Genomic DNA, 22,664 nt, shown 5'->3' on the forward strand with positions numbered 1-22,664 from the left:
CATAACGACAGCAGGTTTGTGTTGGGTAGAGCTCGATTTACTGAGTTGTTGTTTCCCCCATAGTCACAGAATGGAAAAATAGCCTTCGTAAATCAAGGCTTAAAGGAGTTGTGGCACACCTCATAGGAGGAACGTCCAAATCTTGCAAGTCGGCAGTGGTGATCTCTCTCAATCTCTTTCCCCCTGATCCCCTCTCCCAACCCCTCCAGGCTGTTCAACTCTGGTGGAGATGACGGGGAGGTGGTTTTCAGGCTGGCTTCCAGAACCAAAGAAAATTGGTCAAGGCCTTTAGAGGATGGAGGAAGGAAAACAAAAATAGACCTGTCCAGCCTGCCACCCAGTCATTCTGCCAGGACAATCTTTCTTCTCTTCTTCTTTGATACTCTGATTTCTTGGGTAGATTAGCATACAAATTCCTCTCTTAGTTCCCACCACCACCCATCTTTCCCATGTCTAACCAGAAAGCAATGCTAGCATGGTGGCTGTTCAAACATCCGGCCTCCTAGGTCCCCTGCTTAGCCTGCTAGACAGACCTGGCTATCCGAGCGCCTGCTTTCCCATTAGGTCTCTCATTACTTCCATACCTGCAGTCTCTCAGACTGACCCAGCTGCTAATTGCTTCTACCTTCCTAGCCTGCCAGACAGACAGCCACTAGAACTTCTAATCTACTTGGCCATTTATTCTGGCAGCTCCAACCCTCGCTGTTGAAATCAGGCAAGTACGGTACTGTCAACACTTAAAAGACGTGCCACTAGCTTGTGCTTTCTGCTGTGTCTTTGTTTTAAAAATCAAGGGTCCTCTATTTTTATCCCATGCCCTCTTGAACTCCATTTCTGTTTCAGCCTCTGTCATTCACTGTGGGAGGGCGTTCCTTGCATCCACAGCCCTTTCCATGAAAATGTTGCAACTCGTTCTCTCTCCTTGGAGCTTCATACCATATCACCTTCTAAACTTTCTTTCCCTTGAAACCGATTTGCTTCATGTGCATTACTAATCCCTTTCAGGTTTATGAATGTATCTGTTATATCTCCCCTGTCTCTTCTCTAAGGTATAACATTTACATTTCTAAGCCTCATCTCACAAAGCTTGTGTTGCAGATCCTGCACCATTTGGGTACCCCTTCCCCGGACCACCTCAACTCGTGCATCTGTAAGACCTCCAGAACTGAACCCAGTACTCCAGCTGAGATCTCACTAGTGACCTGCACAATGGCTTAATCTCTTCCTCTTTTCTAACTTTATTTGTATTCTGCAACAAGCACACAGCAAATAATAAGTACATAAAACTTCCACGTCAGACACCGTACAAGTATCTAAACAAGCTTATACAAGATCTCTAAAGATTTGTCAGGCTCTTGTTGTGGATTGTTGCGTATTCATTTTTGTAATATAACAAATCAGAAAAATAATATAAACCCCATACCCACTTCATGCCAAACATACATACACCAAAGCAAACTCACGTACATTCTGGTGGCCTATATCCTCATGCATCGTATGCAGTAAAATGCGGACCCTCAGAGCTCAGCATCATATTACTAGTCTGCTGAATACCCCAAGACAGATAAATTGTTTTTCTTTTCTTCTGGTAGTAACAAAAAAAAAGACTGTCCACATCTCCTCGTCATCTCTATCCACGATGCATTTAGTTTTACAGCTAATCTCTCCAGGTGCATTAGATCAATCATTTTATCTTGCCAGATATTCAGGGCTGGTGGTAAGTCTTCGATCCATTTTACTAATATGCATTTACAAGCTAACTGGAAACCTAAAAAGACAAATTGCTTCTGACCTTTTCTGATACCTTTTTATTGCTGCAAGTTCTCCCAGTAGCAGGATTTCTCTAAAAGAAAAATATCCCCCTGAACATTTTTGTAATTCTTGGATCACACCTTGCCAGAATGTTAACGTTTTATTACAAAGCAGAAATTTATGTATTAGACTTCCCTTCTTCAAGCTTGCATCTATGGCAATTGGCTGTATTATTTATTTAAAATATTTATAATCTATAATAAAAATTCATGCTACTCCCATACATACTGATGTCTGCATTTACTTTATGGAGGTCTTTATAAAAAAAAAACAAAAAAAAAAACTTTAAATATCCAAGTCAAATTTCTTATACCAATATTTGCTTAAATCCTTCAAAACTAACTCTGTCCTTTGCTTGTATAACAAATACCATTGCAACACAAAATTTTTCCCCTTGCCTATTGCCTGCACACCTTCTATTATTTTTTTTTTCCATCTTTATTCCTTCCTGGTGCCAGTTCAGAGATTTCAAGTAATGCCTCACATGTAGGAAAGCGAAGAATCGCTAATGTGGGATATCATATTTAGTCTGGATTTGTGAAAAAGCCTGCACATAATTATCCCCCTTCTTATACAGGTTTCCTGCATTTTTCAGACTTTTAGTTCCCCTTCAGCTGAAAAGCTTAACGTTCTATACCTGGGAAATCTACGTTTCCCCACCAGAGGCAAACAACATGGATGTGCTGCTCTTCAAGCCCCCACCTTCCACGAAACCATCTCCAGGCCAACACGGTAATGCAAATTAATATCATTTCCTGGACTTTTCGGGGCATGTGGAGACCATGGTTTTTAACCAAGCCGTCCAACATCCCAGGGATGCAATAAACCACTTCCCCTGGAACACTACTCACAAATATGTCACAGCTGGCATGCTGCACTGTAAATTCTAACATTTGGCGAGTCTAACCCTCCCAGCTCCCTATTCTTGCTAACTTTTTCCCTTCCATATAAAGTTGAGAAATATCTTCCTGAGAAACACAAAAAGTCAGGCCTGTCAAGCCAACAGTTGCAATTTATATATAATCTTTGGCATTATTACCATTTTCGAAAGGGCGCACCTGCCCATGAAAGCGAGAGAACGTTCCTTTCGTGTGTTTTAACCTGATAATCTGGTCAGAGTATTTATCATATTTAAAAGCCTAGAGACCCGAACCCTAAATATCTATCTCAATTCCCCCCACCCTATCCCATTTAAATGGGAAACAGGCTTGCCATGTGACCTCTCGGGTTCTGTCCAAGGGCACTGCTTCAGACTGGGCAGTTTAATTTTAAACCTGCTAAGCTTTGAAACTGAGAGATCAACCATTTTATCAGAGACGCTTCCTTATAGGCCTCACCTACAAACATCAGAATATTGCCTGCAAACAGAGATTTTTAGTATTTCATTACATAGTCTAATGCATTTTAAGGCACAAAAGTATCTTTGCTTAATGGCTAGAGGCTCAAATAGCCAAAAGAAGGAATAAAGGAGACAAGGGGCACCCTTGTTGCATTCCACCTTGCGGTTCAAAATTGTCAGAAGCTGCCTCATTTCTGAGCAATCTTGCAGTAGGAGCACTGTATAGTATTTTAATCCATTCCAGTATCTGCCCCTCAAAACCAAAACACTCGTAGAACCCAAAACAGCTCCATATCAGGGAGTCAAAAGCCTTTTTGGCATCCAGGCTCGGCACCATTCCTGATTTTTTTTCTTATCCTTTTCAACCCACGCGGCTATCAGTCTCCTTACATGCTTGAGACCATGCCAATCTTTAACAAAACACATCTGATCCGTTCACACCAGATTTGTGACTAGCCCACCGATTCTAGCTGCCAGAACAGCGGCTAAGATCTTCGCATTTTTATTTATTTATAACATTTATAAATTGCTTTCCAGATTTTACAATAAAAACTTCCAAAGTGATGTACAAAATGCAAAGTAATAACAGCAATAAAGTCAACAATACATAAAATAGTACAATTCCAAATATAAAAACTCAGAATGCTACTATTAACACCGATTCACATTTATTAGGGAGATTGGATGATATGAGCCAGTTTATAATAAATCTCTATTCTTGTTTGACTGAATCATCCCCAAAAAGAAAGATTCCTCTCAGTACATCATCATACCCCAACCGGTGTGCCCTCACTGACCTGCAGGTAGGCCACGAGAAGCACAGGATATGAAAAGCTGAGGCGCTGGCAGCCTCCTGCCAGCAGAGGGGGTCAGAGAGCAGTGCCTATCTGCTCCTTCTGCTTCCCCCTCTACTAACTCTGTCTTGGCAGACATGCTGGCCTCATGCTATTACCACTGCAGAGGCAAGCTGGCAGAGGTGGAAGAATCAGCATCAGGTAAGAGCTGCTCAGACTTCTGCCAGCTCCAGGGAGGGGGTGAGAGAAAGAAGCAACAGCTGAATGTGCAAAGAGGTGTGAGGGGAGGGAAAGATGAATGTTTCATAGCATGTGGAGGGACAGGGATTGGGAAAGTGAAGATGCCAGGGGGTGGGAAAGAGGGAAGGTGATGATGACAAAGGCTAGAGGGGCTGCGTGGAGGACAAGGAAGCTGATGATATTCTGTGGGGGAGTGGGGTTAGAGGGCGAGAGGAGGGAAGAAGCTGATTATGCCAGGGGAGAGGGAAGAGAACGTGGTGATTATAAAAGTGGGTAGAAGAAGGAAAGAAGGTAATGATGTCAGAGAGAGAAGAGAATGTGACAAGAATGTCAGAAGGCTGGAAGGAGAGGGAAGAGGTGGTGGTGGTGATGCCATATGGGTGGAAGGAGAGGGAGAGTGATGATGCCAGGGAGTTGGGGGGGGAGGGGGGGAGAGAAGGGAAGAGAAAGTGATGATACCACCTCAATTTATTAGGCTGTATTATTAATACCGTTTTGACTATATCCTCAAATGTGTTCTTTATAATCCGCATAACATAGACACTATTTATTCCCATCATCTTGTATTCTCTATTATTGTATTCCTATCGTGCTGTAAACTCAATGCTTTACTTGTGACTTGCTGTCTTTATCCTCTATGTAAAATGTAAACCAATGTGATGTTTTCCACTAAATGAATGTCGGTATAGAAAACCCCGCAAATAAATAAATAATAAAGAAGAAAAGATTTATTTATTTATTTATTTGAAAATTTTTACACACCGACATTAGTAGGGGGAACATCACAACGGTTTACATAAAACTAAAATACAACAAACAGGCTTTACGGAGAGCCATGAACTAGATTATGCATAGCTTAGAACAGGCTGATGAACGGGGAAAGGGGAAAGGTTGCCGAGAGGAGAAGGGAAAGATCAGCAGCTTATACTATAGCAACAGGTTAGATCTAAGATAGAACAGAGGAACAGGGGAAATGAACATGGGCTTTACATCTAGTAATCTATATTAGAGGGGTAAACAGCCTATCGAAAAATCAGGTCCTACCATATTTATACAGAATAGCATAGGTCGGTGTAGTATAGTTACAGATATCGACAGTATAGCATTGTAATTACATATTACAGTATGGCATATTCATTACAACTGACGGTTCAGCATAGTCATCACATTTATACAGTATAGCAAAAATCAGTGTAGGATAATAATTACAGATAGATAGCTGGAAAGTCCATAACTTATCTTCTGGTGATGATACCAGGAGGTTTGGAAGGAGAAGGAAAGGAAGAAGGTGATAATGCCAGGGGTGCGGAAGAGTGAAGGGGGGCGAAGGTGATGATTCTGGGGGTTGCAGAAAGAGGGAGGGGAGGGGAAGGAAAGGGAGAGTGATGATACCAGAGGGTAGAGGGAGAGGGAAGGTGATGATGGTGAAGGTGGCAGTGTGCCACAATGAAGTGAACCCTGTGCCAAAGGCACAAAAAAAAAAAAGCTTGGAAATCATTGTTATTCATGTTTGACAACATAACCTTGAAATTTTAGGAACTTATAAAATTCCATTCCTAAGCCATCTAAACCCGTGGCTCTACCCGATTTTAGTCCTTGTATTACATTAAACATTTCAGCCTATCCAACTGCTCTTCCATGAGTTTCGGCCATACAAAAATCTTTAAAAAAAAAAAATGATTTCATATTTCCATGTTTTGTGTCTCCTTGTCATACAGGTTCTGATAGTATTCCACAAGTCTTTTTGTGATTTGTTCAGTAGAATTTTTCATGTTCCTACTTTATCTTTATTACTTGTTTTCCTTTCACTTTCACCCAAATTCCCTAACAGCTCACTCACTTTCTGGTAGATTTAAAAACTCCTACACGCGCCTAAGCCGGCAGATCCGTGCGTGGGGTGGCGCACGGATACGCGCATATCTCCCAGTACACGCAGAAAATATTTTTGCACTGAGCAGCGCATGGGCGGGCTAGAACTGCACCATGAAGTCTGCGCCTGTTTACGCGCACTAGTGCACGCCTGGGTCCCCTTCTGTGTAACTTTACTTTTGCTATGGATGGCATGTAATTCGTGTAACAAAAAAAACGAGGCTAGTCAGTGGGGTTTTAAGGCTCTGTGTTCCCATAGCGATAAAGAATACATTTAAAAACTTAAGGATTTTGCCCCATTTTGAAATAGCTGATTCAGCGCTGCTTGTGCGTGCTCTTAAGAATTTCTTTTTGTGCTTCAGATATTAAGGCCGTATCTTTATTTTGCGCCTACTTTGCAATATTTTTAAATCTCAAACTCGCCACTTCCCACATCCTGTTTTCTTTGCATAAGCAATATCATCACTCGCCTTACTGCTTTGTCTGCCCCCCACAACAAAAATGGAGAGACCTGCGGCTGATTATTACATTTTGCATAATCCGCCCATTGCTCTTGCCAATATTTATCAAAAACGTCATCATGGTATAGGTCTGGGCTCATCTTCCAGCCAAATGCTCTATTTACCGGACACCCAGAGACTGAAAATGCAACCTCTCTGTGCAGATTTTACAGCCAAAAAGATAAGATCTGAAACCAACATATAGTCTCTATTTTAGAATAACTCTAGTGCAAGTTAGAGTAAAAAGTAAAGTTTGATTTGCTTAGATTGAGTGCACACCAAGAATCTATCAAGCCCAGTTCCTTAATAATAAAATTTAGACCTAATTTGTCATCTCCTGATTTAATATACTTTGCTGGTTTTCAGTCCTTACTAGGGTGTGCATCAAAATTGAAATTGCTTTTCACTATAAAGTGATAAATCTGGGAACTGCAAAAGTTTAGATATTAGTGAAAAAATCTTGTAAGTACATAGTAAAAGTTTACGCCCACCAGAATAATTATCCTCATCTAATATATGCCTCTCTACTACAAATGGTATTTGTTTGTCGATTAGCATGGCCTCCTCCCTTTGCCCACAGGAGTAAGAAGAATAATGGATACCATCCATGTTTAACATAGAAACAGTCACTGTAAACATCTCACATAGTATTAGTGTTAAAAAATATCATTGCGTCCTGGGCAAACCTGGTCACAAAACCTCTGTCTAATGGACAAGAGTGCTCCCCAGCCTGAGCACTCGGGATCCCCCAATTCTCTTGCTCTTTTGAACCAAGAACCACCATCCTATACTGCCACCCTCAGACATTTGCAAACACAGACACATCCACACCTATTTCCACGTATCTAATACCCCATAAACCCCACTCCAAGGACCCATGAGCCCCAGCCTCACACTCCCAGCTGGGGTATGCTCACCTGGAAATTCCTAGTGCACAGATAAAATGTACAATAACAAATAAGTTCTGCTCCGTTTTCATATCTCCCATCTAAAAGGTATGAACGATCAAAGAATACACCAAATGGCTACTTTAACAAGTATACACAGAAGAGTACTGCTTTGAAATACTTAACAGATAATATTAAAATAAACAAAATTAAACACAGAACTAGTAAATGGATGTCCAGAGCTGAGCACCCCAGGGATGTTAGACTCTGAGCGAAGTCACCCGTGGTGGCTGCAAACTCTTCCCAGAAGACAGCTCAGGTCAAGAAACAGATACGCTGTAGAGAATTGCCAATAATGCCTGCTTGTATTCAACAGTCTCAGCACTCAGTCTGAGGGCAGAAGATATCCTCATCATTGCGCTCTTTTCCAATAACGTTTATTGTCACCTTCGTACAAGCACAAGCAAGGTGGCAAGGGTCCACATCGTCAGAGCTCACCTGCCTCCCCCTCAATTCTGTGCAGATAGGGAAGAAGATAAACTTGGCAATGCTCAAAAAAAAACTATGGAAAAAAAAGCAATACCTCCATCAGTTCAACCACTGCATAATAATAAAGTTCATAACATAACCACAAAAGTTAACAAAACCACTTATGGTCAAAGCAGCACAACAGAGTTTTCAATTTACTGCATATCAACACAATTGTAACTTAGCTGTGCTGGAGCTACTAGTTCTCATTGCTTTTTAATGGTCAGGAAATCACTTGCTTCTTCTTTCAAGGCAAGGAAAAGCACCGCGCCATCGTGCCAAATCCCAGGTTTCACTGGAAGCAACAAGACAAAACTTCACACCTTTGCAATCTAGCACAGAACAGATTGGAGCCGTTTCCTTCCTCTGCGTTGCTACACGTGCAGAGTAATCGAACAAGAGCTGGCTGCCACCATGATATTGCATTGATTTTGCTTTGTGATATGCTCTAGTCTAGAGAGTCTAATTTTGTATGCTCGTTTAAAAATTTGTGTAACTACTGGTCTGGGATGCTCATCCCTCTCTCAGGTTATACCAACTCTGTGGTCTCTTTCACATCTTATTGGATCTACATTTACATTTAAACCCAGTTACTCTGGCAGGCATTTTTCAACAAAAGCACCTAGCTCTTGTTCCTTCTCCAGTTCTGACAGACCGATGCCTCTGATATTGTTCTGGCATTCACCGTTTTCTTGGTCTTCGATCCTCTCTATCAAGTCTGTGTTCACCTTTTGCACTCTGAGATCTGCTGAATTGCTCTGTCAGATCTGAAGTCCTGCACAGAGATCCTCTGCTCGAATGCTTCAATTCTCCCGATATGTATCTCAAGTCCTTCCTTTACTTCTTCCATCACGGACAACAGTTTTATTCAATTGGTCATCTAAAGCCAAGGGCACACACTTGGATATTTGTTGTATCATATCCCTCTGCCACAACTGCAACAGTTTTGTCTTTTTTTCTTCAGTTGTTGCCATTTTCGTGTCTCCTTTTATATTTTATCTCGCCCGTACCATGGGGAGTTAGTGGACATATCCTAGCTCAGAGGTGCTTAGATATTTTATCAGGGTGCCCTTCTTGTGACTGGGTTTGAATAATGCACAGGCATCTAAGTCTTAGGCTGTCTGCAGATGCTGTTAGGGCTCAGTTAAAGGAAAGGGAGGTGGGGTTTGAAAGAGGTACCTGTGACAGTAAAACTTTACAGCTCATAGGGTCTATATCTAATAACGGGTGAGAAATCCAATGTCCTTATTAAGTCCTTCTGTCTTTGTTAAAAGTGTTTGATCAGCTTAATTCCAAATGCTTTGCGTTTTTGCATACTCCTAAAAATTTCCTTGCACCTGCTCTTCTCAAGTCCTGCTGAATTACACCCAAAGATCTACTGAACAGGTCCTTCCTTGGACCCACTAGAACTTTAATGAGCTCCCTTAAGAGCTTTTCCCTAAGTCAACTTACTTAATAGCAGTTTATAAAATTCTCCAGGAACTTATCCAAAACTATTTAAAACCCAGCTACACTAACTGCACTAACCACATCCTCTGGCAACAAATTCCAGAGCTTAATTATGCACGGAGTGAAAAAGAATCTTCTTCAATTTGTTTTAAATGTGCTATTTTCTAATTTCATGGAGTGCCCCTAGTCCTTCTATTACCTGAAAGAGTAAATAACCGATTCACATCTACCCATTCTAGAACTCTCATGATTTTAAAGACCTCTATCATATCCCCCCTCAGCCATCTCTTCTCCAAGCTGAAAAGTCCTAACATCTTTAGCCTTTCCTCATAGGGGAGCCATTCCATCCTCTTTATCATTTTGGTCACCTTTCTCTGTGCCTTCACCTGTGCAACTATATCTTTTTTGAGATGCGGTGACCAGAATTGCACATAGTATTCAAGATGCAGTCTCACCATGGAGCGATACAGAGGCATTATGACATTTTCTGTTTTATTCACCATTCCTGTCCTAATAATTCCTAGCATTCTGTTTGCTTTTTTGACTGCCGCAGCACACTAAGCTGACAATTTTAATGTAACATCAATTATGATGCAAAGATCTTTATCCTGCGTGATAATTCCTAATATGGACCTACAGCAAGGGTTATTTTTCCCTATATGATTCAGCTTGCACTTGTTCACATTATATTTCATCTGCCATTTGGAAGCCCAATCTTCCAGTGTTCCAAGGTCCTCCTGCAATTTATCACAATCCACTTGTGATTTAGCTACGCTGAATAATTTTGTGACATCTGCAAATTTGATCTCCTCACTCATCATACCCCTTTGCAGATTATTTATAAATATATTAAAAAGCACCAGTCCAAGTACAGATCCCTGAGGCACTCCACTGTTTACCTTTTTCTACTATGAAAACAGACCATTTAATTCTACTCTCTGTTTCCTGTCTTTTAACCAGTTTGCAATCCACAAAAGGACATCGCCTCCTATCTCATGACTCTTTTGTTTTCTTAGAAGCCTATCATGAGGGACTTTATTTATTTAGACATTTTATATACCATTGTTAAGAACATAAGAACATGCCATTCTGGGTCAGACCAAGGGTCTATCAAGCCCAGCATCCTGTTTCCAACAGTGGCCAATCCAAGTCACAAGAACCTGGCAAGTACCCATGTCAAAGATTACAATGGTTTACAAAAGTAACGTTCATAGCTACAATACACTACAACTACCGACTTCTCCTTTATCCACATGTTTATTAACACCTTCCCAAAAAAAAATGTAGATTTGTGAGGCAAGACTTCCCTTGGGTAAATCCATGCTGGCTGTGTCCCATTAAATCATGTCTATCTATATGTTCTGTGATTTTATTCTATATAACAGTTTCCACTATTTTTCCTGGCACTGAAGTCAGGCTCATTAGTCTACAGTTTCCCAGATCCCCCCGGAGCCCTTTTAAGGGGCACTTAGGGAAGATAAGACCATCGTGGAAAGACTAAATGAATTCTTTGCTTCTGTGTTTACTAATGATGATGTTGAGGAGATACTGGTTCTGGAGACTGTTTTCAAGGTGATGATTCGGATGAACTGAATCACGATGAACTGGAAGATGTAGAAGGCCAGATTGAAAAACTGAAGAGCAGAAGCACATCTAGAGTATTTGGCACCTGGGACGGATACTTCTTTGGCAACCCCCCCAAAATATAATTTTAAAGCTTCCTAAACATCAATAAAATATTTCAAAACAGCAGACATCAAAAAACACCCAAAAATTAAAACTAATAAGGATTTTTAAAATCTCCCACTCTATTGTTTTGAGGAATAGTGATTTTCTTCTTTTCCATTGTTGCACTGCATACAGAATCTGACTTGTGGTTTCCAGTTCAGTTTTTGTCCACTTGTGTGTGTGTGTGTGTGAGAGAGAGAGATGGAGGAAGCATATAAGATGGAGGAAGCATATAAGTTATTAAGTATTTATTCTGTTGTCACACCTTGTTATTTGTAAACCGGCATGATGCGACTCCCATCGCGAATGCCGGTATATAAGAAATTTAAATAAATAAATAAATGTATGTGTGAGAGAGACAGAGGAAGAGTAAGAGTGTGTGTGTGTGTGTGTGTCTGAGAGAGAGAGGTACAATCCTAAGATTGTTGTATACTGGGGCACGCACACACACACATATATATACATGCTTGGTGAAAGGCAAAAGGAGCATGTATGTGAGAGACACACACTTTCTCTGTATCTCTCTCTCACACAGACATGCTTATTCTATCTCTCTCACATACACACATGCTTCCTCTATGTCTCTCTCACATGCTAACACACACACACACACTTCTTCTCTCTCTCTCACACGCATACATGCTGTAATTGCAATATTAGTCCACTTGGATATGCAGATATAAAAGACAGCTCCCAAAAGCTAGTCAGAAATGTATTTAATCTAGCAAAAGTCACTTACAACTTTTTTTTAACTGATGTTTATTGTAACTGAACCTGAAATGTATTTCTATTTGTGTTTCAAAATTCATTTCTGTCCAATAAATTGAGGAAAAGTTAAAAAAAAAAAAAAGGACTGAGCTGTCAAAATGTAGACAAAGTGTTTGCACAGAGTCAATGTATCATTTTTTTTTTTTTTGACAAATTAGATGGAACAGGCCATTTCTGTGATAGCTTGATATCATGAGTTGAGAATGTAATTACAGTTTAAAAAAACATATATTCTTATGTGAATGCTAAATGAGGTCAGCCTGGGAAATTTTACCTATCAAAGAAGAGATCTTAACATTCTGTGCAGGATGATGAAACTTAACGGAATGACCTAAGAATTTTCCAAAGACGAAAATGTCCAGTAAAGTCACTGAAACCATGTAAACCCTTTCTTCCAATACAGAAGGAACCCATGTGGTCTCACGAGCTTATATACCACCCTCTATTTTATTTTATTTAATTTTAGATCTTTATCACATTGGTCCAATAAAGAAGTATCAGAACCTGTAAGGAACCCCATTTTTTCCAGCACCAATATGGCTACCAGAACTCTGCAATTAATACAAGATCTTCCCCAAACTCCCATGATGCACTGCAGCTGACATCTCACTGCACAGAACTGGAGGAGGTGTGCACAAATGCCTGGAAAAGAAAGGGCGTAGGAGCCAAGCAGCATCCAGGGCAATAACATTTATTAATTACCAGCAAGCACTGGAGAGAGCTGTTTGAGAGCAGTTGGGTTTCCATCCTGCAGCAAAATTCAAACTCGCCACAAAGAGGGGGGACAGTCATTCCCTTGGTAAAGGTAAAGAATCATCCAGGTAGTCTTTTTCTAAAAAGATCCCAATTTAAGACAAAAGTGGCTCTTATTTTTTTAAACTTTTTATTTATTATATTTCAAATTTAAATACAAGAAAAACACTTGTTTAAAATGACAGTACAGAGATATAAAGAAAGGAAATACACATTTAAAAAAGAAGAAAATAAAAAACACTCTCATGCCCTTTCAGTCCACAAACAAGAGGAAAATACAGGCCCAATACATAGTAGAAAGAGAGAGAGAAATCTATGCTGTGAATATAACCTAAACATTGAGCAGGACCATCCAAACCATAAGTAGCACCAGTCACAACTGGAGAAGATGAGGGTCCTGGGTCCAAATGCAGGGAAACATTAACCAGGATGTCTGACGTTAAGAAATGCAACCAGCTAGGAGGGTCAAAGAAAACATATTTAACCTCCCCCACCCCACGATATTTAAATAAATGCTTAGGATTAGTACTAATAGTAGTAGGACTGTTAAATTAAAAGCATAAAGTCTCCTTATTTTCCCCATGTCTGTTAAAACCAGCCTGCACAGCAAAAGGTTGCTCAGAAACTGTTGCCTTTGGTGTCCTCTGACCTCTCACCTAACTCTAACTCTTCACGGGCACTTCGAGCTAACCCTAGTGATTTTATTGGGGGGGGGGGGGGTTTGGTGGGGAGGGGTTAAGTCCCATTCTTCTGATTGGAGTAATGTTAGTAGAGAGACATGGAAGCCATCACTAATCAACACCACTGTAATGAAACTGAAAGTAGGATAAGATAATTCCAATTCATAGTAAATCATTTATTTATTTATTTTTAGTTTTTATAAACCGATGTTCCTGTATAATATACATATCACACCGGTGTACAAGGAAGTAAAACTGTCGCCTCGTGGGCGGCTTACATTGTAACAATTAACAGAGAAACAAAGGAGCTTAAAGGAGCATAAATGAGCTTAGAGGAGCTTACAGAAAACAATCATGACTAATTAAGTTTCAATAACGAACTTTTCAGGAACTTATGTACAGAGGGGAAGGGGGTCAAAAAACTAAACTGTCAGAGACTAAACTGATATTGTAAATCTTCCTGCTCTTAGTTCTCCGGGAATGCTTGTGTGAAAAACCAAGTCTTTAGTTTCTTTTTGAATGTATTATGGCAAGGTTCCAGGCGAAGGTCTGGAGGGAGTGAATTCCAGAGTGTGGGATCTGGAATCACCTGGACTGGATGGTATACACCCCAGAGTTCTGAAGGAACTCAAAAATGAAATTTCAGACCTATTAGTAAAAATTTGTAACCTATCATTAAAATAATCCATTGTACCTGAAGACTGGAGGATAGGTAATGTAACCCCAATATTTAAAAAGGGCTCCAGGGGCGATCCGGGAAACTACAGACCGGTTAGCCTGACTTCAATGCCAGGAAAAATAGTAGAAAGTGTACTAAACATCAAAATCTCAGAACATATAGAAAGACATGGTTTAATGGAACAAAGTCAGCATGGCTTTACCCAGGGCAAGTCTTGCCTCACAAATCTGCTTCACTTTTTTGAAGGAGTTAATAAACATGTGGATAAAGGTGAACCGGTAGATGTAGTGTACTTGGATTTTCAGAAGGCGTTTGACAAAGTTCCTCATGAGAGGCTTCTAGGAAAAGTAAAAAAGTCATGGGATAGGTGGCGATGTCCTTTCGTGGATTATAAACTGGCTAAAAAATAGGAAACAGAGTGTAGAATTAAATGGACAATTTTCTCAGTGGAAGGGAGTGGACAGTGGAGTGCCTCAGGGATCTGTATTGGGACCCTTACTTTTCAATATATTTATAAATGATCTGGAAAGAAATACGATGAGTGAGGTAATCAAATTTGCAGATGATACAAAATTGTTCAGAGTAGTTAAATCACAAGCAGATTGTGATAAATTGCAGGAAGACCTTGTCAGATTGGAAAAATGGGCATCGAAATGGCAGATGAAATTTAATGTGGATAAGTGCAAGGTGATGCATATAGGGAAAAATAACCCATGCTATAGTTACACAATGTTAGGTTCCATATTAGGTGCTACTACCCAAGAAAGAGATCTAGGCATCATAGTGGATAACACATTGAAATTGTCGGTTCAGTGTACTGCGGCAGTTAAAAAAGCAAACAGAATGTTGGGAATTATTAGAACGGGAATTTTATTTATTTATTTATTTAACACTTTTTTATACCGACCTTCATAGTAAATAAACCATATCGGATCGGTTTACATAAAACAAGGGTATAACAGAAGCAATAATGGTGAATGGTGAATAAAATGGAAAATGTCATAATGCCTCTGTATCGCTCCATGGTGAGACCGCACCTTGAATACTGTGTACAATTCTAGTCGCCGCATCTCAAAAAAGATAAAATTGTGATGGAGAAGGTACAGAGAAGGGAGACCAAAATGATAAGGGGAATGGAACAGCTCCCCTATGAGGAAAGACTAAAGAGGTTAGGACTTTTCAGCTTGGAGAAGAGACGGCTGAGGGGGGATATGATAGAGGTGTTCAAAATCATGAGAGGTCTAGAACGGGTAGATGTGAATCGGTTATTTACTCTTTCAGAAAATAGAAAGTCTAGGGGGCACTCCATGAAGTTAGCATGTGACACATTTAAAACTAATCGGAGAAAGTTCTTTTTCACTCACCGCACAATTAAACTCTGGAATTTGTTGCCAGAGGATGTGGTTAGTGCAGTTGGTATAGATGTGTTTAAAAAAGGATTGGATAAGTTCTTGGAGGGAGAAGTCCATTACGTGCTATTAATTAAGTTGACTTAGAAAATAGCCACTGCTATTACTAGCAATGGTAACATGGAATAGACTTAGTTTTTGGGTACTTGCCAGGTTCTTATGGCCTGGATTGGCCACTGTTGGAAACAGGATGCTGGGCTTGATGGACCCTTGGTCTGACCCAGTATGGCATGTTTTTATGTTCTTACCATAGGTGGCAAGGTTCCCATGTCAAAAAGACAGTCATTTCATATCATAAATCCTATTCCATTATTAAATAGGCGCTCAGACTTTGCCTTATTCATGGTAATTAATATCTCTACCGCATAATCAATATCCCTACCTCTAAAGGACAATTCATTAATGCTTTAAGCACATTGACTGGCATTTACGTTCTCTCTATTTAATCCCCAGCTTCTTTTCTATGCTCCAAGTTGTATTACTCCCTTGTTTTATTGTAACTGCATACCTTAACCTTCTCTTGTTTAATGTTTTTTATCATTATTATTACTACAACTATTATTATTATTATTATTAAGATAAATGTTAGTTTTTTACCGAGTTTTGTTACCTATCCACTTGTTAATTGTAAACCGACATGATGCGATATCTATTGCGAATGCCGGTATAGAAAAACTTAAAATAAATAAATAAATAAATAAATAAATACCTCAAAAAGTACAAATAATACACAAGTTGTAAACCCTTTTCAGAGGACAGCATGCTTTAGAAAAATACATCACAATGTCAGGCCCCAAGGGGCAACATCAAAAAATAATTTGTCTTGGAAAGGAATGCGTGAACCGGCCCTTTCAGTAAAAGTGGTGGATACAAAAATAGGAACAGAATTCAAGAAAACTTGGGAGAAGGAAAGAGCATCCCTAGTTACAAAGAAGTAAAGAGAAAGCCAGCGAGCACGGTGATGCGCGCATGTAATGAAATCGCACCGGGAACCACGCGCACTTGGACGCCTGCACTGGCCTTTAAACGTTTACTCCTTAGTGAATCAGGTCCTAAGTTTGTATTTAAGGCAATGGAAGGTGAAAGTGACTTGCCCAAGGTCACAAGGCATGGCAGTGGGATTTGAATCCTGGCTTCCCCGGTTTGCATTCCGCTGCGTTAACCACTATTTGAAGTGTCAGTAGGGAGAGTTGGAGCTGGGAGTGGAGAAAGAGAGAGTCAGCATAGTTTCTGGCTCTCTCCCTGAGCTCAAATGAGAAGGGGAAGATTCCTTTCACACCAGTGGTGAGAACACCACAAGGTTCTCCTGGTTTACATGCATGAAAATATTCCCGTACTCTCAATGAGGAAAACCCAGAAATTCTAAAATAAAGCCATTTCAAAACTGGAGCAGATAAATCTTCCCCCACATCTGCCTCCCCAAGTATTCATTTATGGCATCCAGGTCAAGGTAAAAAAAAAAAAAATAAAACCCAACCACCCAAAACACAATAGCAATTTTCATCTTGGTACTAATAAATCTGTATAATCTTTTTCTGGACATGACTGGATAATATGGGCTATACATTTACTGCGGAGGTCTGCTAATTAAGAGCTCTCTATGGTATAAAGAGCTACTTTTAATAGAAACATAGAAATGACGGCAGAAGACGACCAATAGGCCCAGTCTGCCCAGCAAGCTTTCACACTTATTTTCTCATACTTATCTGTTACTCCAACCGCTGAGTTCAGAGCCCTTATTGGTAGCTTTTTTATTCTAATTTCCTTCCACCCCCGCCACTAATACAGAGAGCAGTGTTGGAGCTGTATCAAAGTGAAGTATAAGGCTTAATGTTTGAAGGTAGTAACCATCATATCGAGCAAGTTACCCCGATGTTTGTATACTCATACTGCTCAGATCAATGCCTTGTTAGATGTTGGCTGGATGTAAATCCTATTTCTTCAATCTCCCTGCCGTTGCAGCAGTGAGCTGCGCTGGATATGCTTTCCAAGTGAAGTAACAGGCTTAAATTGACTCGGGGTAGTAACAGCCGCAACAAGCAACAAGGGGAATGGAACAACTCCCCTATGAGGAAAGACTAAAGCAGTTAGGACTTTTCAGCTTGGAGAAGAGAGTCGACTGAGGGGGGATATGATAGAGGTGTTTAAAATCATGAGAGGTCTAGAACGGGTAGATGTGAATCAGTTATTTACTCTTTCGGATAGTAGAAAGACTAGGGGGCACTCCATGAAGTTAGCATGGGGCACATTTAAAACTAATCGGAGAAAGTTCTTTTTTACTCAACGCACAATTAAACTCTGGAATTTGTTGCCAGAGGATGTGGTTAGTGCAGTTAGTATAGCTGTGATTAAAAAAGGATTGGATAAGTTCTTGGAGGAAAAGTCCATTACCTACTATTAAGTTCACTTAGGGGCGGATTTTAAAAGGAGCGCGAATAGCCTACTTTTGTTTGCGCTCCAGGCGCAAACAAAAGTACGCTGGATTTTAGTAGATACGCGCGGAGCCGCGCGTATCTGCTAAAAACCTGGATCGGCGCGCGCAAGGCTATGGATTTTGTATAGCCGGCGCGCGCCGAGCCGCGCAGCCTACCCCCATTCCCTCCGAGGCCGCTCCGAAATCGGAGCGGCCTCGGAGGGAACTTTCCTTTGCCCTCCCCTCACCTTCCCCTCCCTTCCCCTACCTAACCCACCCGCCCGGCCCTGTCTAAACCCCCCCCTTACCTTTGTCGGGGGATTTACGCCTCCCAGAGGGAGGCGTAAATCCCCGCGCATCAGCGGGCCTCCTGCGCGCCGGGACGCGACCTGGGGGCGGGTCCGGAGGGCGCAGCCACGCCCCCGGGCCCGCTCCCGACACGCCCCGAAAACGCTGCGCGGTTCGGGCCCGCCCCCCAACACGCCCCCTCCGAAAACCCCGGGACTTACGCGAGTCCTGGGGCTCTGCGCGCACCGGTAGGCCTATGTAAAATAGGCTTACCGGCGAGCAGGGCTCTGAAAATCCGCCCCTCTGAGAATAGCCACTGCCATTAGCAATGGTAACATGGAATAGACTTAGTTTCTGGGTACTTGCCATGTTCTTATGGCCTGGATTGGCCACTGTTGGAAACAGGATGCTGGGCTTGATGGACCCTTGGTATGACCCAGTATGGCATTTTCTTATGTTCTTAAGCAAGCTACTCCCACGCTTATTTGTTTACCCAAATTGTGCTACCTTGTTGGTTGTTGGCTGAATGAAATCCTCTTTTCCACATTTCCTCTTGCCGTTGAAGCAAAGAGCAATATTGGAGTCTCATTAACCGTGTGAATATTTATTGAATAAAGGTATTAATCACCAGGTAGTAGCCGTCATTCCCACAAGCCACCCCCATACCTCTTCTCTTCATTCCCATCCTCCAGGCTTTATGGATCCACAGTGTTTATCCTATGCCCCTTTGAAATCCTTCACAGTTTTAGTCTTATCCACTTCCTCTGGAAGGGTGTTCCAGGCATCCACCACCCTCTCCGTGAAGAAATACTTCCTGACATTGGTTCTGAGTCTTCCTTCCTGGAGTTTTAAATCGTGACCCCTGGTTCTGCTGATTTTTTTTCCAACGGAAAAGGTTTGTCGTTGACTTTGGATCATTAAAACCTTTCAAGTATCTGAATGTCTGTATCATATCACCCCTGCTCCTCCTTTCCTCCAGGGTGTACATATTTAGATTCTTCAATCTCTCCTCATAAGTCATTCGATGAAGACCATCCACCTTTTTGGTCACCCTTCTCTGGACCGCCTCCATCCTGTCTCTGTCCCTTCGGAGATACAGTCTCCAGAACTGAGCACAGTACTCCAGGTGAGGCCTCACCAAAGACTTGTACAAGGGGATAATCACTTCCCTTTTCTTACTCAAAATTCCTCTCTCTATGCAGCCCAGCATTCTTCTGGCTTTAGCTATCGCTTTGTCACACTGTTTCGCCAACTTCAGATCGTTAGACACTATCACCCCCAGGTCTCTCTCCTGCTCCGTGCACATCAGCCCTTCAACCCCTATCGAATACAATTCTTTCAGATTTCCAAAGCCCATATGCATGACTGCACTTCTTGGCATTGAATCTCAGCTGTCATAACTTCGACCAGTCTTCGAGCTTCCTTAAATCCCATCTCATTCTCTCCACTCCTTGTGGCGTGTCCACTCTGTTGCAGATCTTAGTATCATCTACAAATAGACAAACCTTACCTTCTATCCCGTCCGCGATGTCACTCACAAAGATAATGAACAGGACCGGTCCCAACACCGACCCTTGCGGCACTCCGCTCATCACCGCTTTCTCTTTAGAGTAAGTTCCATTTACCATAACACATTGTCTTCTGTCCTTCAACAGTTTGCTATCCAGGCCACCAGCTTGGCACTCACACCCAAGCTTCTCGTTTTATTCACAAGCCTCCTGTGCGGGACCGTATCAAAAGCTTTGCTAAAATCCAAGTAGATGTCATCGATCGCTCTTCCTCAATCCAATTCCTTAGTCACCCAATCAAAAAAGTCGATCAGATTTGTCTGACAGGACCTTCCCTTAGTGAAACCATGCTGCCTCTGGTCCATCAATTCTGCTGCTTGTAGATAGTTCACTATTCTTGCCTTCAACAGCGACTCCAATACTTTTCCCACCACTGAAGTGAGGCTAACCGACCTGTAGTTTCCAGCCTCCTCTCTGCTCCTGCTCTTGTGAAGCGGGACCTCAGTCGCTCTTCTCCAATCACTCGGCACCACTCCCGTTTCCAGGAAATCTTGAACAGGTCACACAGTGGAGCTGCCAGCACATCTCTGAGCTCCCTCAGTATCCTGGGATTAACCTCATCAGGCCCCATGGCTTTGTCCACCTTTAGTTTTAAGCACATCTGAAGCCTTTCATGCAGCAAATACCCCCGTCTCCAAGACACTGCTGCAATCACAGAACAGGTAAGTGCGAAGTCAGTGAAATTAGTGCACATGGAGAGTGCTGTACTCGGTGGATCACAAACATGAAAATGGGTCTGCAAGCATCCATTTTAAACAAGATATTCCAGAAGAGGAATATTAGGAGTTAGCAATCTGTTAGGGATTTAGCAAACAGATAGGGATATTTGTGGGTGGATCCTTGGATCGGTGGCAGATGACCATGCCCCCGGGGGAAGATCCCGAGAGGGACCACTGGTCAGGCTCAGAGTTTGGAGACAGACACACACTAGATCTTTTATTAAACCATATAAGGAACCACAAGAGGTGGCAGTAGTGAGCTGGAGTGCCCGGCAGGGCCGTAGTCCCTCAGGTACTGGAACAGCAATCCCTGGATGGCTGAGCTGTTGAGAAACTGAATATAGTGAGTAGGCAGGGTATGCAGAGTTCAGGTAAGGAACCTTGATAGAACACTCACAATGGTTCATGGAAGCCCAGGAGCTGGAATGAATAGGCCCTCGAGGAGCGAGTACCTGGTTCCAGGGAAAGCTCTGAGAGAGTGATGGTAACTCACTGGTGTAGTTGGCAGTGATGACTTCCAGGCAGAAGAGAATACAGAGCAAGTCTGGGAACAAGGGCCCTCGAGGAGCGAGTACCGGTTCCAGACTATCACCTGAAAAACAAAGGAGAGAGCAAGGCCCCCGAGGAGCGGGTACCCCTGGTAAGTCCAAGGAGGCAGAGTAGCTTGGAATCCGAAGCGAGTCCTTCCATTCCATTCCTTCCTTGTTAACTCGCTGTGTTAGCAAATTCTAAGACCTTATATGTACGTCGCAGGTGACGTCATCTCAGGGGGACGCCCCTGAGGTTCGAGCCATCGCCGGTACTTCAGTTGGGGCCGTGCCGCGCGCACCCCTAGGCCTCGAGGAAACTTGGCGGGTTGCAGTATCTAGCTGGTTCGGGGACGCCGGAGGACTTCGGCAGAAGGACGCCACGGCAGCCAATCTTCCCGCGGTCGAAGAGGGAGTCGCCAAAGAGGTAAGGAGGGCGGAGGGAACAGACGGACATAACAAGGAATGAGTTTTAAAAGCATTAGACAAGGCTTCTAACTCATCTAGCGCTCAGACTACCTTTCCTAAAAGGGGGAACATCATGAACAGTTAAGTCTCCAAAGCAAACTCCATGCTGGTCTCTTGTTCCGTTTACATGAGAGCTTTCCCGTTCCAGCAATGTTTATGAACACTGGGAAACTTGCAAAATGAAACCAAACGATCCAGTGTTAATACGCAAAAGAAATCCAGCGAGTTTGGTGAGAACGGTCCAATACTGCAGGGCTTTCTGCTGTTTATAAGCATTCCCAGACATCCAGTCTTCTCTCACTGTAATCTGATCTTTGTAAGAGGGCTCAGAGCTGGGGAAGCTTGAAGTCCAAGCAGGATGCTATCACCGTGAAGTAGACTACAGCACGGCCGAGGACGGCACTGCATGAAAATCAGTAACATTCCGCCAAAGAAGGGCGCCAACAATCATTTTTCGTTCGAAATAAAGTATTGGAGGTATTTTTATGCTCTGTAAACTGGCAGGATTTCACAGTTGTATGCGACACAACCCATTAGGCATCAGTGCCAAGCTGAAGAGTCAAGCTCTTCCAGTGCTAATGGTCTCTGCCAACAGCACAAGGAAGGGAAGGGGGGGTGGGGGGGGAGAAAAAAAAAAAGGCACCTTGGAAAGGCAAATTTCAAAAGCCATTTGCCCAGGTCTGAAAAATACACACTCTGTATGTGGGTAAATGTACCCAAGTTATGGCTTTTACCCATATTTTTTGTGGAGATGTTCCCAGGGCAGGGCTAGGCAAGGCAACAACAACAAGCATAGTTTTGAATTTTCAAAACTACTAACTAAATTTTCAAATGGCCTTCGCGCATCAAAAATAGCATATGTGTGCCTACGTAGCATGTAATCGCATACATGCTATTTTAGAAATCTTGAATGTACACGCACATTTTTGGCTGCGCACACACACATTTACTGGCATAAAAATGGCACAGTCTGGGGGCATTCTGGAGTGAGGTACGCGTGGAAGTTGCTATTTTAAAAGAGATATATAGATATATATATATACACATTATCGAATTTATTCGTTAAATTTTACACCTGCTAATTGACTAGCACAAGTGAAATCGGACTTATCTGTTGTCTAAAATGTTCATATGGGAGGTCTGGGTCAGGGTGAGGAGCTAGAGGGTCTGGGTGAACTGGCAGTATCAATGAACTGGTAATATCAAGTGCACATGCAAGAATTTTCAAAACTGTACACATGTACAC

General features: G+C 42.0%; 1 protein-coding gene across 3 annotated transcripts in view; it reads right to left on the reverse strand.

Annotated features, from left to right (window-relative positions):
* LZTS2 (leucine zipper tumor suppressor 2) overlaps positions 1 to 22,664 on the reverse strand; it is a 316,325-nt gene that overhangs the window by 226,303 nt on the left and 67,358 nt on the right. The window lies entirely within an intron of this gene.

The sequence above is a fragment of the Rhinatrema bivittatum genome, chromosome 7 (assembly GCF_901001135.1).
Source record: "Rhinatrema bivittatum chromosome 7, aRhiBiv1.1, whole genome shotgun sequence".
In the NCBI taxonomy this organism is placed as follows: Eukaryota; Metazoa; Chordata; class Amphibia; order Gymnophiona; family Rhinatrematidae; genus Rhinatrema; species Rhinatrema bivittatum.